Source organism: Aphelocoma coerulescens, chromosome 22, assembly GCF_041296385.1.
Source record: "Aphelocoma coerulescens isolate FSJ_1873_10779 chromosome 22, UR_Acoe_1.0, whole genome shotgun sequence".
Lineage (NCBI taxonomy): Eukaryota > Metazoa > Chordata > Aves > Passeriformes > Corvidae > Aphelocoma > Aphelocoma coerulescens.
Window position 1 is genome coordinate 2,656,853 of NC_091035.1, and position 13,919 is coordinate 2,670,771.

Here is a 13,919-nt window from a genome sequence, read left to right on the forward strand (position 1 = left end):
GTTAAACCATGAAGTGGCACTGTAAAAATTGCGTGTATTTGGGGGAGCTTAGAGAACCTCCTTGTGGAAGCCACTGACATGGAAGGGTTTGAAATCTGGAGTTCAGCAAGGCTCAGACAGGGAAAATAAGAGCAGGCAGAGCTGCTTCAGAAAGGAGCACACATCTAAGGGCTCCAGAAGGGGAACAGTGAATAAGGCAAAGCCAGGAAGAAAATGTTTTCCCCCAGATTATCCTGTAGTAACTGTGAAAGGGCTCCTTTTCCCTGCAGCAGCTGCCACAGAGAGCTGATGCTGGAGTGGATTGATTTTAGAGTCAGGTTTTATGTCTGTCTGAGTCTGGCCTGTTCTATCTCCTTTCTAAGAAGCTTTACTTGTCACAGTATTACTCGTGGACTTGTTTTGGCACTCAGAACAGTAAAGCTGGTTTGAATAATGGTCTGCAATAATTTCCTTCATTTTTTTTTTTTTCTAGCACAGAGTTAATCTAAATTTTGGAACTCTGATGGATGTGATGGGTTCTCCCTCTCCCTTTACCCCATGGTTTTCCCTCTTAATTCTGTGCTCACAAGTTGTGGTTGGGGCCAGAGCTGAAAGTTGCAGTGAAATGGGCTCTTTGGGGAGCAGAAGTCCTGGATGTGCCATCTTGACCTTTCCAATGCAATTTTGAGCTTATTTTTGGCTGTGTCAGTGATTGGTATGAATCTGCATTTGGGAACTTTCCAGCCTGAAGTCTGAATTTTCTGGGAAGCAGCTCAGGATGGATTTGCCCCTGGATTGAAACTTTGACAGGGGCAGTTTCTACCACAGCTGAATTTGTAATCCTGAGCCAGCTGCCTATCCTCGTGCAAAGTGAAAATTCTGATGCTTCCTGGGGGGCTTTGGGATCTGCTGATGTAAAATGAAATGGAAACTATGAGAAAGAAAAACCTTGTTCTTTCTAACAACTGTGTTTAACTGTGCACCACGAGTCACCTGTTGTGCTCAGTGAGTCCCAAGCTTTGCTAATTTGCTCTAAGACCTCTCCTAACTTCACCTAGACCTCTCCTAATTTGCTCTCAGCCCAGAACTTTTTTCCTGCCTGCCCTGCTAACAGCAATAGGCATTCCCTTGGCATGCAAACATCCTGCAGGCTCAGGCTGGCAGTTCCTTTCTGTGTGTTGGTTCTTCCCTTTCTGTGTGAGCGTGTCTCCAGTCCAGGCTGAACTCTCGAGTTCAGTGAGGGTAGATGAGGGAAATAAATAAGGGGTGCAGCCTGATAAAGCCACTCCATTCGGTGTTAAAGGCAGTCACTAAATCAGATTTAGGCCCCAGAGAGAAGAATTTATCCCAGCTCTGCCCTGCTGTCTGGAGGAGGCTTGGCTTAGTCAGCAGTGTGCTGAATAGAAGCAAAACTCAAAGCTAAATTTTTTTTTTTTCCTGCCACTAACCTGTGGTGCAGCATCAAGAGCTGGCAGAGTTATTTCTGCACAGTTATTTCTGTTCCACCTCTTTACCCAGCGAAACAGGGCCTGAGCAGTGAGGGATAATCCTCTGCTACATCTCCATCAACACATGTGAAGCAAATAAAATAACAGAGTTGTGCTGTGCCTGCCTGTGCACAGAGGAATCCTTGGCTTGTCTGTCGTCCTCACACACCTCCCCAGCACCAAAGTACAACTGCTCAGGAGTTCAGCTGGACACTCCACTCTCCCAAAATACACCCTGTGGGGTAATTTTTTATTGTCTTTCAAACAAGGAAAGTCCTGTGTGCTCTGGACTAGCTAGGCAGCAGTGCTTTGATTTATTTAGGGGGTCTCTCTATGGCTTCTTTAAAGGAAAACAGCTCTGCTTAGGAACCTGGCAGCAAGTGGAATTTAATTTCTGAAGTGCACCTTGCAACCATGTGGGTCAATAAATATGGTGATATTTTCAGCTCAGTGATGCCTTCATGGTGGGTTGCTGTTAATTTAAAATGAACTACAGGTTTTCTTTAAATAGAGATTGAAATGAAGGTGTTTTTCCCTGGTGTGAAATGATAGGTAAATGTAAAATCTGCCATGTACCAGCGCAGCTGTAACATTCTCTCGTGTCTCTGGAGAAGGGAAGAAAGAAAAACGGAGAGAGAAGAATTGCAAAAACACCTCTGTGTTATGCAGAGTTGTGTCTAAGCAGTGTGGGCAAAGTGAAATAGAATTTCCATGGAATAAAATTCCAGAATCTTTGAGGTTGGGAAGGCCCCCAAGGTCGTTGAGTTCAACTGTAAGTCCATCATCAGTGCAGTGATTTCCCCTTTATTTGTTTCTCTCCCCACTTTTTTACCTGCTGGGTGCTGGAGGGAGACACGATTCACTGGTGTTCCTCAAATCCTGGGGGCTTGTATGCCTGTTAAAAAAGGAAGAAATAGTTCAGTGGGAAAAAAATGTCAGCCCTGTTGTTGTTGTTGGGCTTTTTCTTCTCCTTGAAAGAATTCCAAAAGTTCTGATGCTGAATAAAACATTTCTGCAGTGACCTTTGCTCTGGGGACTGGATTTAGATCCGAAGGCCCTTGCAGTTATTTTTCCACTCCCTCTTGGAAATGGGAACGTTTTCATATGAAAGGGAACTTCTCCACTGAAACTTAGTGTGTGCCCTCTCCTGATGGCAGAGCTCTGCAGGATACATCGGAATATTTCGTTTCCTGTGATGTTCTGAGCCAGAATTTGAGTGTAACTCTGGTCAGAATCTGATTGCAGAGTGATGCCTCTGATTTAACAGGGATGGCACAGCTCAGATCCTGCAGTGCTGCTATTACAGGTGTCCAAAATCAGGAATTCCACTGGAGCACGGGGCTGGAAGGACCTGGGATTACATTTTTAATCCAGAAGCGCTTGCACTCCAAGGGTTTGGACAACGCAAGCCATAATCAGTTCTCAAAATGTCACAGCAAGCTTTAACTTTGTGTGCACAACCAGAATTAGTCAGAGCTAAATTGGTTCTGGTGCATTCCCATGGTGGATCCCAGCTCTGGTGGGTTCATCCTGGATTTCTGCTTGCCTTTTGAAGTCGGTATCTGCGGAATTGGTTGGTTTAAGAGGCATCAAAAATGTAAATGTTAGTTTTTCCCCCCCTCTCTCATGGCTGAAGTGGTGGTTCTTGATGTTCCTGGTAGTTCCTTGAAACTGGAGAGTGAACTTTGGGTTTCCTTCATGGAAATCATGGACAGGAATATGAGGTGGAGGGGCTGGGGGGGCTTTTGGATGGAAGGGTAGAAGCTCATTCCTTTGAAGATGGCACTTCCAACTGAAAACTGTGTTTTGTCACATCTGTGTTAGAATTACTCAGTTTGTTGCCTTTCCCACCCTGCTTTATGCAAATAAAAAGAAACTTGGTGTTAGGATTATGAGGTCATGAAAGATGCAAATTAATTCAATTAATCACTTTACTGCAGATTTTCTCTCTCATTTTAGGTGAGTTGTGTCTTTTTGGATGTAAATTCATCAAATGGCAACAATCTTTTGATTTTTTAAGTTTCTTTGTGTTCCTTGAAGATTCAAGCTCTTTAGAGGAGGTTATTTTGAGTGACTGTTACTCTTAATGCTTTACTGAGTTTACTGAAGCTGTGATTTAATTGAAGCCTCTGGGGTGCAGGGGAGAATTGGTGTGACTTTTTCAGTTGAAAAATTTGCTTTTTTGTTTTCTTACCTTTTTCCCCCCCCTTTTCAGATAAACAGAAGAAATTTACATGTGATTAAAATGAAACCTCTGAAACAGTCACAAGAAATCCCTGTGTCATTCAAACAAAACATCTTAATTCAATTAAAAATGCACCGTCACTGGGGTGGGGCAGAATTTTTTGTTCCTACAAGGGAAATTCCTCGGAACAGCACAAAAACCTGGGAGCACAAACCCTGTGCTGTTTGGAGCTGCTGCCTCCGTGGTCCTCTGCTCTCTTTGGGCTCATGGAACGAGACCTTTTAGCTGAGGTTCTCTCAGAATCCAAGCCATTGGGTCCAATTCCTTCTACTTTTACCCTAAACTCTTCCTAGTTGTCCCGGGAAGAGTCTGGCGTGTGTTGCTACCACGTGTTATTAATTTATTTCTTGTGCTTGCTGCTGGGGAGGGAATGGAGGGGATTGGAGCGGGTTGTTGGGCTGGAGACCAGTGCCCAGTGCCTCCAGCTGGGTCAGCAGGCAGTGGCACCAGCTGAGCCCTGGGCACGCTGCTCTGGGGGGTGGAGAAGGGCAGTGTCCATCAGCTGCCACGTGCTGCAAAGGCCAAACTGAGGCTTCTGTAGTTGTGACTTAACAAAAAACCACATCACCCCCAAAGCCTGAGCACAGCTGGCATCTTGCCAGCCTCTCTGGGAAGGAGCAGAAGAGCCTGGATTACGTCCCTGTGCCGTGGGGGTCCATCCCTTCACGTGGAATTGGGGTGCAGGGATGGAGGTTTCTGTCCCTGCTGGTCCCCTGCCCTCCCTGCTGCAGGGACAGAGGGCTGAGCTGTCCCTGGTTGCCTGGCATGTCCTACAGGCACTAAAACTCACTTCAGGATTAATAGGGCTGGACTTTACATCTTCTCTGTGCGTGTGTCCCTCCCTCCCCACTTCCCTCTCCCTAAAAAATGTAAAAGAACACGAAGATGTATTTTCCTTTTGAAGGATCTAACTTCAAATAAGTGCAGGCTTCTGGCTATTTCTTTTCCTTTTTCTCTTTCTTTTTCCTTTTTCTTCCTTTCCTCTTAATCTCAGCCATCTGAAAAGGACTTAATCCCTTCCACCTCCCTTTTGGGGTGATCCCAAAACCCACTGGGTAACACAAGGATATTTCCTCATGCTCAAAGGCAGAACAGCAAGACTGGAGAGACCTGGATTAAATTCCCACTGACACCGGGTTGCCCTGTCGCCTTAAGTGATGTGAGTCCGTGCCTCAGTTTCCCCCTTAATACAAAGCATTAGCAACTACCTGGCTGTGGAAAGCGGTTTCAGATCCCTGAACAGGAGTTTTTGGGGTTTATTTTTCACATTCCTGCTGCCAGGAGGATTTAATCTGCATGGCAGAGTTTGGTTGTTCCTGTTCTGCCCCGTTCTCTGTGGCCCTTGTGAGTCTGCCAAGGCAAAATGAATGTCTGGGATCTGTTGCTGCTGTGGGGTGAAACCAGGAGCTCTTCCCAGCTCCCTGTGTGCCCCAGTCTCCCCTTCCAAGCCCCCAAAACTTACAATGATCTCTCCCCTTGTCCTAGGGAGTCAAAGTCCTTTGTTCACTGCTAAACCCTGCTCTCCTGCAAAGAGCTGCTGTTGTGCCATCTGTCTCTTTATGAATTTTTTAGTAGACTGGATGTTTGTGGGGAGTCAGTAACTTAAAGTGCACTATCCCAGCCATTTGACAAGTGGTTCTCTTAGTGCCTAATTTGTTTGTTTCTTTTTATTTCCCCCTCTCTTTTAGACAAAAAGAAAATACTAGTTTGCTGTCCAAAACATCTTGAAATCTTTGGTGTGTGCAAGCACTTAAAGGTTGTAAATGGGCTAAACTAGAGAGTAGTTTGTGTTGCTTAATCTTTTTCATTTAATGTCGACAGACAACAAGTTTTCCAGCAAGCTGGTGAGTCAGAAGAAGCTTAAACATCTTTTTGAGTGTGCTGGAAAAATGAAGAATGGACTGGCTGGGTCTGTGGAAGTCCTGGGTTCTGTTCCTTTCTCCCCCTCACAGTCCATGTATTTTTGTAGCCATTCACAGCATTTGTGTTTAACTATAAACCAAGTATGTGATTTTCTGGCTTTCCTTGATAACACAAAGACTGAGAACTGATGTGTGGAAACACTGTGGGGATGTGGAAGAGCGTTGCTGTCACAGCGAGAAGCTTTTGGAGCAATTTATAAAGTTCCTCTTCCCCAGGACTGCTGGGTGCTGCTGCCTGGGCTGGAGGTGCTGCTGCTTCTGGAATGGAGCAAGAAGTGAGATGGGTTTAAATCACTGCTGGCTTCAAGCACAGATCACTGGGGAGTTTAACAGAGCTGGCACCTTATTTCCACCCGTGTTTTGTGCAGGTTTCCTTCTGGCCATGTGCTGTCACTGTGGGCATCTCTGCCCTCCAAACAGAGAGATGCCTTTTAGGATGTGTTAGAGGCAACACAGGTATGGGGGTGCCAACCAATATTGATCACTCCAGTTCCATTGAATCTATAACTGGGAATAGCTAGCTCATGTCCTGACCTGAGAACTGCGAAGGGAACGTGGCTGAGCCTAAGCAAGGGCACATTATATAATTTAAAGAAATAAAATTTGACTATTGCTCCTACTGCCTGGAAGCCTTAAGAAAATAAGTCCAATGAAGACGAGACCCAAAGGATTTTAGCAGTTCTGCATAAATCAGATAAGCTTCCCTGATGCTTTAGAGCAGCTTGGACACAAGCATGGATGGGTTCCAATCTTGTTAGATTAGTTGAGATAAAGACACTGATGATGCTCAGGCTAAATCCTGCCTGAGCAATGCAAAGTTGGGAGCAAAGTTTACACATGGTGTAGGAGAATCCTTGTCCCTTTTTAAACTGAGACTTTTTCCTGGAAATAGGGAGAATTTGGTCCAGTTTGTGCTCGTGAACAGCGAGTGAGGAGGTTAAGGGGATACTGACCTCAGAAGGACAGAGAGCAGAGTAAGGAGCCATTGGAATCAATGAGGTTGGTAGTAGTGGAAAGGGGAATGGAAAACAAGTTTCCCATGGACTAAAGCACCTCTGGGAATAGAAGCTGAGGATAAATTCACTGTGCAAACAGCACAGAAGAAATTCTGGGCATGTAGAGCAGCAGCATGTGACACGGGATCTCCACAGCTCCACTCTTTGGGTCTGCATTTGCCTGCCTCCATCTGCACTCATCAATAAAACTGCCAATATTTCAGAGTATTTGCATCCTAATGAAAGCATCCTCTGTGTATTTATGACCTGAAATACTCTTCCTTCTCACTTTTGCACTCCGCTCGGCCTCTGTCTAGACCCGGTTTTATGGACTTGTCACTTCATCTGCCCTAAGCTTTTCAGTTACTGCCTCTTGTTTTCCTTTTGAACCTTTTGTTTCCCTTCATCCCTTCCCTGTGTGTTCCTTTCACCATCTGTTTCTGGTGGGCTCTCCCATATTTTCTGCCCTGTAAACATCCCAGGGTTTCAGCCTCTCTGCACTGATTGCTTCACCTCTGAAAAAGTTCTCCCAATTAACGTGTTCCTGCTTTCAGATGGGGTATGAAACAATTTGTCCTGCTTGGAACATCACCCAAAATCCTTGTGAAGTGAAGGCAAGATTGAGACTGAAAGTACATAATGTGCATCTGAAGCTTAAATCAGTTGGAGATGTAAATTTAAAGCTTTTAGGAGCTTATAGGAGTTGCCCAGGATGATGTAGGAGACAGCTTGTAGGACATACTTCACATGAAGGAGTGGAATCCAAGCCTTGTATTCCAGGCTGGGTCATGTAAGCATGTCCTGGAACAACATTTCCCCTCTGCAGCTGTGATTCACATTCTCATCTTTCTCCCTCCTTTGGATCTTTAATATGCTGCTGTCATCCAACCCATCCTTCTTTTCCCTCCTTATTATTTTGCCTTTTTCTCTCCATCCCCTCTGCTACTTTTCCTCTCAAATAAATGCTAATTTCTCCATGGGCATCCCACTTACAGCTCCACATTTGGTGGCTTTTCCTCCAAGTGGAGTCCATTGAGCTTGTAAATCGTATTGGATCAGTGAGCCCATAATGAGGCTTCTAAGTCCAAACAGTGCAAGTCTGCTGGGATTTTATTGTTCATAAAGCTCCTTCCCTGGGGAGTGATAGAGCCATTAGGTGTGTGCTGTGTTTAATATTTGGTCATGACAGGAAGCAATAATTTTCTATCTTTTACTGTGGCTCTCGAGTTGTTTTTAAGCAGTCAGCTTATTTAGTCTCAGTGGCTGTGAACCCATTAGGCAAACAGCTCTTCCCTCTGTGAGTTTGTGTCTTCCTACAAAGGCTCTTTCAAGAAAATAAAATAAAACAAAACCAGGTGGCAACTGCTTGCCCTGTGGTGGTTTTTAATCCCTTGCCCTTCTCAGTGGCTGTCACTGACAGGAGTTGGCATAAGGCTGGTTTCACCAGAAAATGGCATTTCTCACACTGAATGAGATCTTTAAAAATTTATTCCAGCAGAGAACCACCAAAGTTCCTGTTTGCACGGGGTGTTATGGGTTTGGGTATTTATCTTGTGCAAATCCATTATTTGATTTCAGTGGAAGCAGCAGCAAGGTTGTACTCAAGAATTTGGGAAGAGGTTTTTATATCAATATAAACAGAAAAAAAATGAAAATAATAGTTTTGTGTGTAGCCTGTAGGAAGCTGCCCCTCTGACAGCCCTTTCCTTGCATTCCCAGTGCTTCCCTCAAAGAACCAGGCAACTTTCTCTGTGGGATGTGCCAGGAGTTCTGCACATTCTGTGTTCTGGTGGTACCACCAGGCTGCTTTTCAGCCGGGTTATTGCAGGTTCCCTTGCTCTCTGCTTGGGTCCCTTCCTTTGCTCCAGGGGAAACATTTTCCACTGCCTCATTTCCCTGCTGGGTCCTTGTCTCGGGTCTCTGCAGCTCAGTGGGAGAGGTTTGTATCAGAAAGGGAAAGAATAATTGGCTGGCTCTGTATCCCAGAGCTGTTGTGAGGGCACAGAGATACCAGGTGGGTTTGCATTAACCAGGAACACACAGGTTCTTTTCCCAAACCAAACCTGAGAGGAAGATCCTGGGGTGTTTGGGAAGAGGGAGGGCAGTTCCAGAGGTGCTTCAAGCACTTGAAAGCCAGGACACAACAAACACATGAAACCAGCTCATGGCAGAAAGAAATTAAAGCTGAGCGCTGATATCTTACAAATCGTATTTAATTAATTTTTAAGAGATGTACTTAGGTTTTCTTATGATAAAAAGTTATTTATTTTGGTTCATCAAAGCAGTTAACACTTTGTATTGTTTAGCATCATCATCAAGAAGGGTGTATGTAAATAGTTTAAAAGAAAAGTGAAACAGCAAAGATTGGTGTTTGGGCTCCTGCTTCCTCTCACAGTCACAAAGTTTCTGTAAGAAAATTCAGGTCTTGAAGTTGCCTTTTTTTGAAAAGATGAGATTTGAGCTTCTCATGTTCACATGACTTTAAACCACAAAGAGCAGTTTTGGGTGACTGATCAAGCTGAGAGTTCTGCCTCCTTCTACACCCATTTACCTTCAGTTTTTATTGTGGAAATGATCTTGGAATTTATGGCTGCTAGAAAAGTTCCCTGGGTCTTTAAACTTGCGTGTGCTAGATCGTAATCAGGATTAGGAGAGCTTGAATATAAATTGTAGTTCGGATTAGGAGTGCTTGAATTTGGTTTTTCAAATCCCTGTTCTCTTTGGGAATGTGGGTGCTCAGGGCCTTGAAGAAAACAACCACAACTTCTCCAGCTGAATCCCTGCCAGTGTAAATCTTTCCCCTTGACAAAGTATCTGCTCAGTCAAAATTCCTCTGCTAAAGAGGAGAGAAAAAGCTGTACAGTGTTGTGTCAGTGTCACTTGTTGACATAGAACCTCAGAAAAACCCCATCCTCTGGGAGGTTTTGGTTAAAGGTGGGGTTTTTTTTCCCCCCTTTCCTCTTTATCTCAAACATTTCCCAGCATTCCTTCAGGGATATCTGGTTCTCTCATTTTCCAGCTTTCCTTGGTGCCTTTGAAAAATGTCCCTGTCAGTTCTTTCTCTTCAGCCAAACAGCACAGGCAGGACACTGGTCCTGCCCAGTAATTTGCCTAAAATGTAGTTGCCCTTCAGAAGCAGAGACTGCAACCATTTCTGGGATGGGGAATGTGACTGTGTTCCCCTTTGGTTTTTTTTTTTTTACAGGGAAATAGATATTTTTATATATACATACAATACAATGTATTTTAAATAATATACATGATGTGTTGTTATTATTATTGTATATTATTAGATATTATATTTTTTACAGGCAAATATAACATCTTTTATACATGAAGATATGTGAAGTTCAGTCTTTTTCTGCACTCATAAATTGATGGTTCTTTACAATAATAAAAATATCATAATAGAGTTAAGGATTGTACTGGATATGTCAAAAAGGATTTTATTTAGAGTTACTTCTTTCATCTTAATTCTAGCATTCTGTAACCCCTGAATGAGTTTTTATGAGGAATATTCCTGTACTTCAGATCTTTGGTGTGTGAAAGATTTCCCTTTAACATCGCTGCAGCTGCAGAAGGCTGTGAGGTTTGATCTTCCTGCAAGCTTTAATAAGAACAATAATAATAATAACAAAATAATAATAACAAAATAATAATAACAAAATAATAATAACAACAACAAAATAACAATAATAACAAAACAATAATAATAATAATAATAATAATAATAATATAATAATAATAATAATTCTTCCCTGTATCTTTCATGTACTTTACTTTTCTCTCTCTAAAAAAACCTAGACCTGTTCCAGAGCTGTTTTGGGGCAGTGCCAGTGGTGGCAGAGCAGCACAGGGTGCTTTTTAACACCCCAGTTCCACATCCCAGTATAAGATCCTGCAGCACAGCCGAGCTCATTCCAGGTACCAAACCTCCAGGATTGCACCAAACTCCCAGGGTTTCGCTCAGCTCATGAACTGAGCCTCTTGGCGACCATCACCTCCTCCCCCTGACACAATATTTCGTGTCCATCGTGCCCCTGAACAGTGAAGTTAAACCAAGACATGACTGGATTTGAGTTTCAGCCCCTTCCCCTCTGAGACACGGAGCTGAACTTGGAAAATTCCCTGAGCCAGCTCCTCCCTGCAGCTGCTTCCAGCCCCCACTGAAGCACTGGAGTCTGCAGCAGGGAGGAGATTGGCAGCTCCCTGCTGGAGCAGGCTCCAGGAGCGAGGGATGGCTGTGGATAACGGATTGCTGTGGCCATCCCAGGGGACTGGGAATGGGATGTGGCACCCACTCCTTTCTCCTGTCACCTGTGGTATGTCAAATCCCCCGGATAGAAAGGGAAGACAGCTCTCAGTGACATAAATCTTCAGTTTTCAGTCTTAAGGATTCATCACCTTTTGTCCCCAAAGGTCTGTGTGAGAGATTTCATCCGTGCCATGGTCCCTGCCCCTTTGACAGGGGTGGTGGCAGCACATCCTTTACCTGTGTGCAGACCCACCTTGGGGCAGCACGTTGTCCCTTTCTTGCATTTCCTAGAGTGGAAATGTCCCTTTCTGAAGGCTTGGCACTGTGGCAGATGTTTTTTATTGAGATTTTTGTGTTTGGGTGGGGAAAAGGGCTCTGCACTCTCATGCCCTGTGTCTCTGTGTCACTGACTCAGGCTGTCACCTTGTGCAGGTTGGTTTTTCCTCTGGAGGAATTGTCAGGAGCACAAAGGGTCGTATTCCCACCTCTGCCAGAGCCCCATCCAGTGCCTGGTGTCAGGGAAATACTGGAAATCATGTTCTACTGTCTGGACGAACTCTGCTTTGTGCTGTCTCCTGCAAAAAGGGGTCTGACATGTAAAACTTTATATAATGGAGAGTTAGTCTGGAGACAACTGCAGAGCACTGTGCTGCCAGGAGTATTTTGGAATACAGTGTTCAAAAGGAAAGTGCAGTTTGTTAGTGTCTGACAAGAAAAGTCAAGATCCAGCTTTTATGCTGTGGGTCCTCTGCGCTTCATTGACTGCATTAAAAGCCTCAAGTTGGGCTCTTGCTTATATTAATTTAAATACCTCTTTCAGGCTCCTGATATTTTAGGGCTGTCCAGGACAACTGTCCCATTTTTCTTGTGTTTCAGCTATTCCTTCTCTATCCCTTCTCTCTGGGAAGCTCTGGAATGCAGGGGGTTTGTCCTGTGCCTAAAGACTTGGGGTCCTGCTCTAGGCTGAGTCTGCTGCTCCTAAAATAATGCAATAATTTCAACTTGCCCCTAATAGTGATTGCTGCTATACATGGAAATGTGTTTGTTTATTAAATGGACTCAGTGAAATGTTTATTTTCTCCCTACACCACAGTTGTTTGAACCATTGTGTGTAAAGTAATTCATGAAACTGAATAACCATTTATATATTTTCAGTAGTTTCTTAATAATTGTCTTCTAGAATTCTTCATAATTTTTTGCATAATTGGCAAAACATTTAAGCAGGTTTTGTTACTTGTTGAAACCTTTTGAAAATAAGAAGTTTTTCTTTATAAAACCTGGTTCTACACCCGGCATGCTCATGCAGCCTTCTAATTGTTTCACCGAGAAAAAGTAATCTCAGATTAAAATTAGGGATAAAATCCTTCATGAAAATTGTTCTACTCTTATGTCCCAAATAATCCCTGCTAACGATGGGGTCTCTTGTTTCCAGACTGCTGGTTCTAATTGATGTCATTTGATCTGATCTGTGTGCTGGGCACTGAGTGGCAACTGAAACATGAGATGGCTTTTGAAGGGTCTGTGTGAAAAAAAATTACTGCCATGGTGGTGTCACTGCAGAACTCCTGGCTGTGGAGGGAATTCCTGTTGTGGGCAGATACAAAAACTGTCTTTTAGTCCATTTCTGCTTGGCCCAGCTCTCCTATCCCCAAATATTTGCTGTAAATGGCAGTAGCCTCATTGCAGAGGGACCAGGTGGGACACCTGAGTGTTCTCCTGCACTCAGGGATTCTTTGGGATCACTAATTCCGTATCACCCCAATAATCCACATGGAAAACTTCCCCTTGTCACCCAATAGTTCACCCATAAAAAATCCTCCTTCCTCATCCCACTGAAAATTTCCCCTGTTCCATAGTCCCACCTCTGTCTCCTAAGCCATGTTTTCTCCTGGAGTTCACCATTGTTTTGCCAGCCCACCCCTCACAAAGCAGAGGTCACATCAACATGACCTCTTTGCTGGTATGAGGAGGCTGCTAAATAATTCACGTGGCCAACTTGATTTCAGGGTCCACATTTGTTTTTTCCACTCTCCTAATCAAGATGCTCATTTAATTCTATTCCAGCACCTGTTCAGCAATTAACACCCTACAATTTGCATCTTACCCTGACATTTGCTATCTTTCCAATTAGTTTTTATATCAGTATAATTAGGTAGGGTTATTACAGTGCATCAAGCAGGGTCGAGGATATTCCCAAGCCTTTAAGCTCTTTCCCAGATTTGTTTAGGGAAGCCACTAAGGGTAAACGGTTGATTAGGATCACTGTTTTTCTTCTTCATTCAGATCAGGAGAAAACTGTTTCCCCATGTGGCCCATGAAAGATCAGGGAAATATGTCAGTCTGTAAGAACTAATATTATGTAGTTCGTGACTTTTTGGGTGAATTTACAGGGGATTAGGAGTAAGGGTCAGGCTGTGCAGCCCCTTGCAGCAGCACTCACCAGTAGCCTTCATTATGCTCTTGCTTTATGTTAAGCTGAGCAAATTGCAACAATGGTTTTAATTTTTAAAATCAATTTTTTTTTGGAGTTGACACGTGGGTGGGTGAAAAATCCGAATTAGAGGGCAAACTGACCATATTGAACATTCAGCTTAATTGGTAAAGGCTCTGGGAGTGAAATGACTACTTCTAACACCTTTTAATTTAAATTTCACAGAAGGAGGGTCTTGCTGTTCAGCTGTGATTGGTTTGGGTTGTGGGCTCCTTGAGTCAAAAATGGTCCTGCAGCCAAAGTGGCAGCACAGTGGACCTTCCTAAAACTGCTGAACTCCAGCTGATCCCCCCTCAATACCCAGTGCTGACAGAAGGGAGACTGATGTGTGTGTGGGGAAGTGGGACATGAGGAGGGGAGATCTATACTATGGATCAGAGGGGAGAGGATTTTTTCTCATCTCACACCACCCAGCTCTCCATGTTCTCCTTTTCTTTAACGTTTAGTTTAAATCATCCCCCTGCAATCCCCAAATTCCCCTGCATGTCTCTTCCTTCTGGAGGTGCACACAAAGGCTGGTATTATCAAGAAGCAACATTGCCCTT

At 43.9% G+C, this 13,919-nt stretch overlaps 1 protein-coding gene across 6 annotated transcripts in view; it reads left to right on the forward strand.

Annotated features, from left to right (window-relative positions):
* EBF2 (EBF transcription factor 2) overlaps nt 1-13,919 on the forward strand; it is a 138,728-nt gene that overhangs the window by 25,661 nt on the left and 99,148 nt on the right. The window lies entirely within an intron of this gene.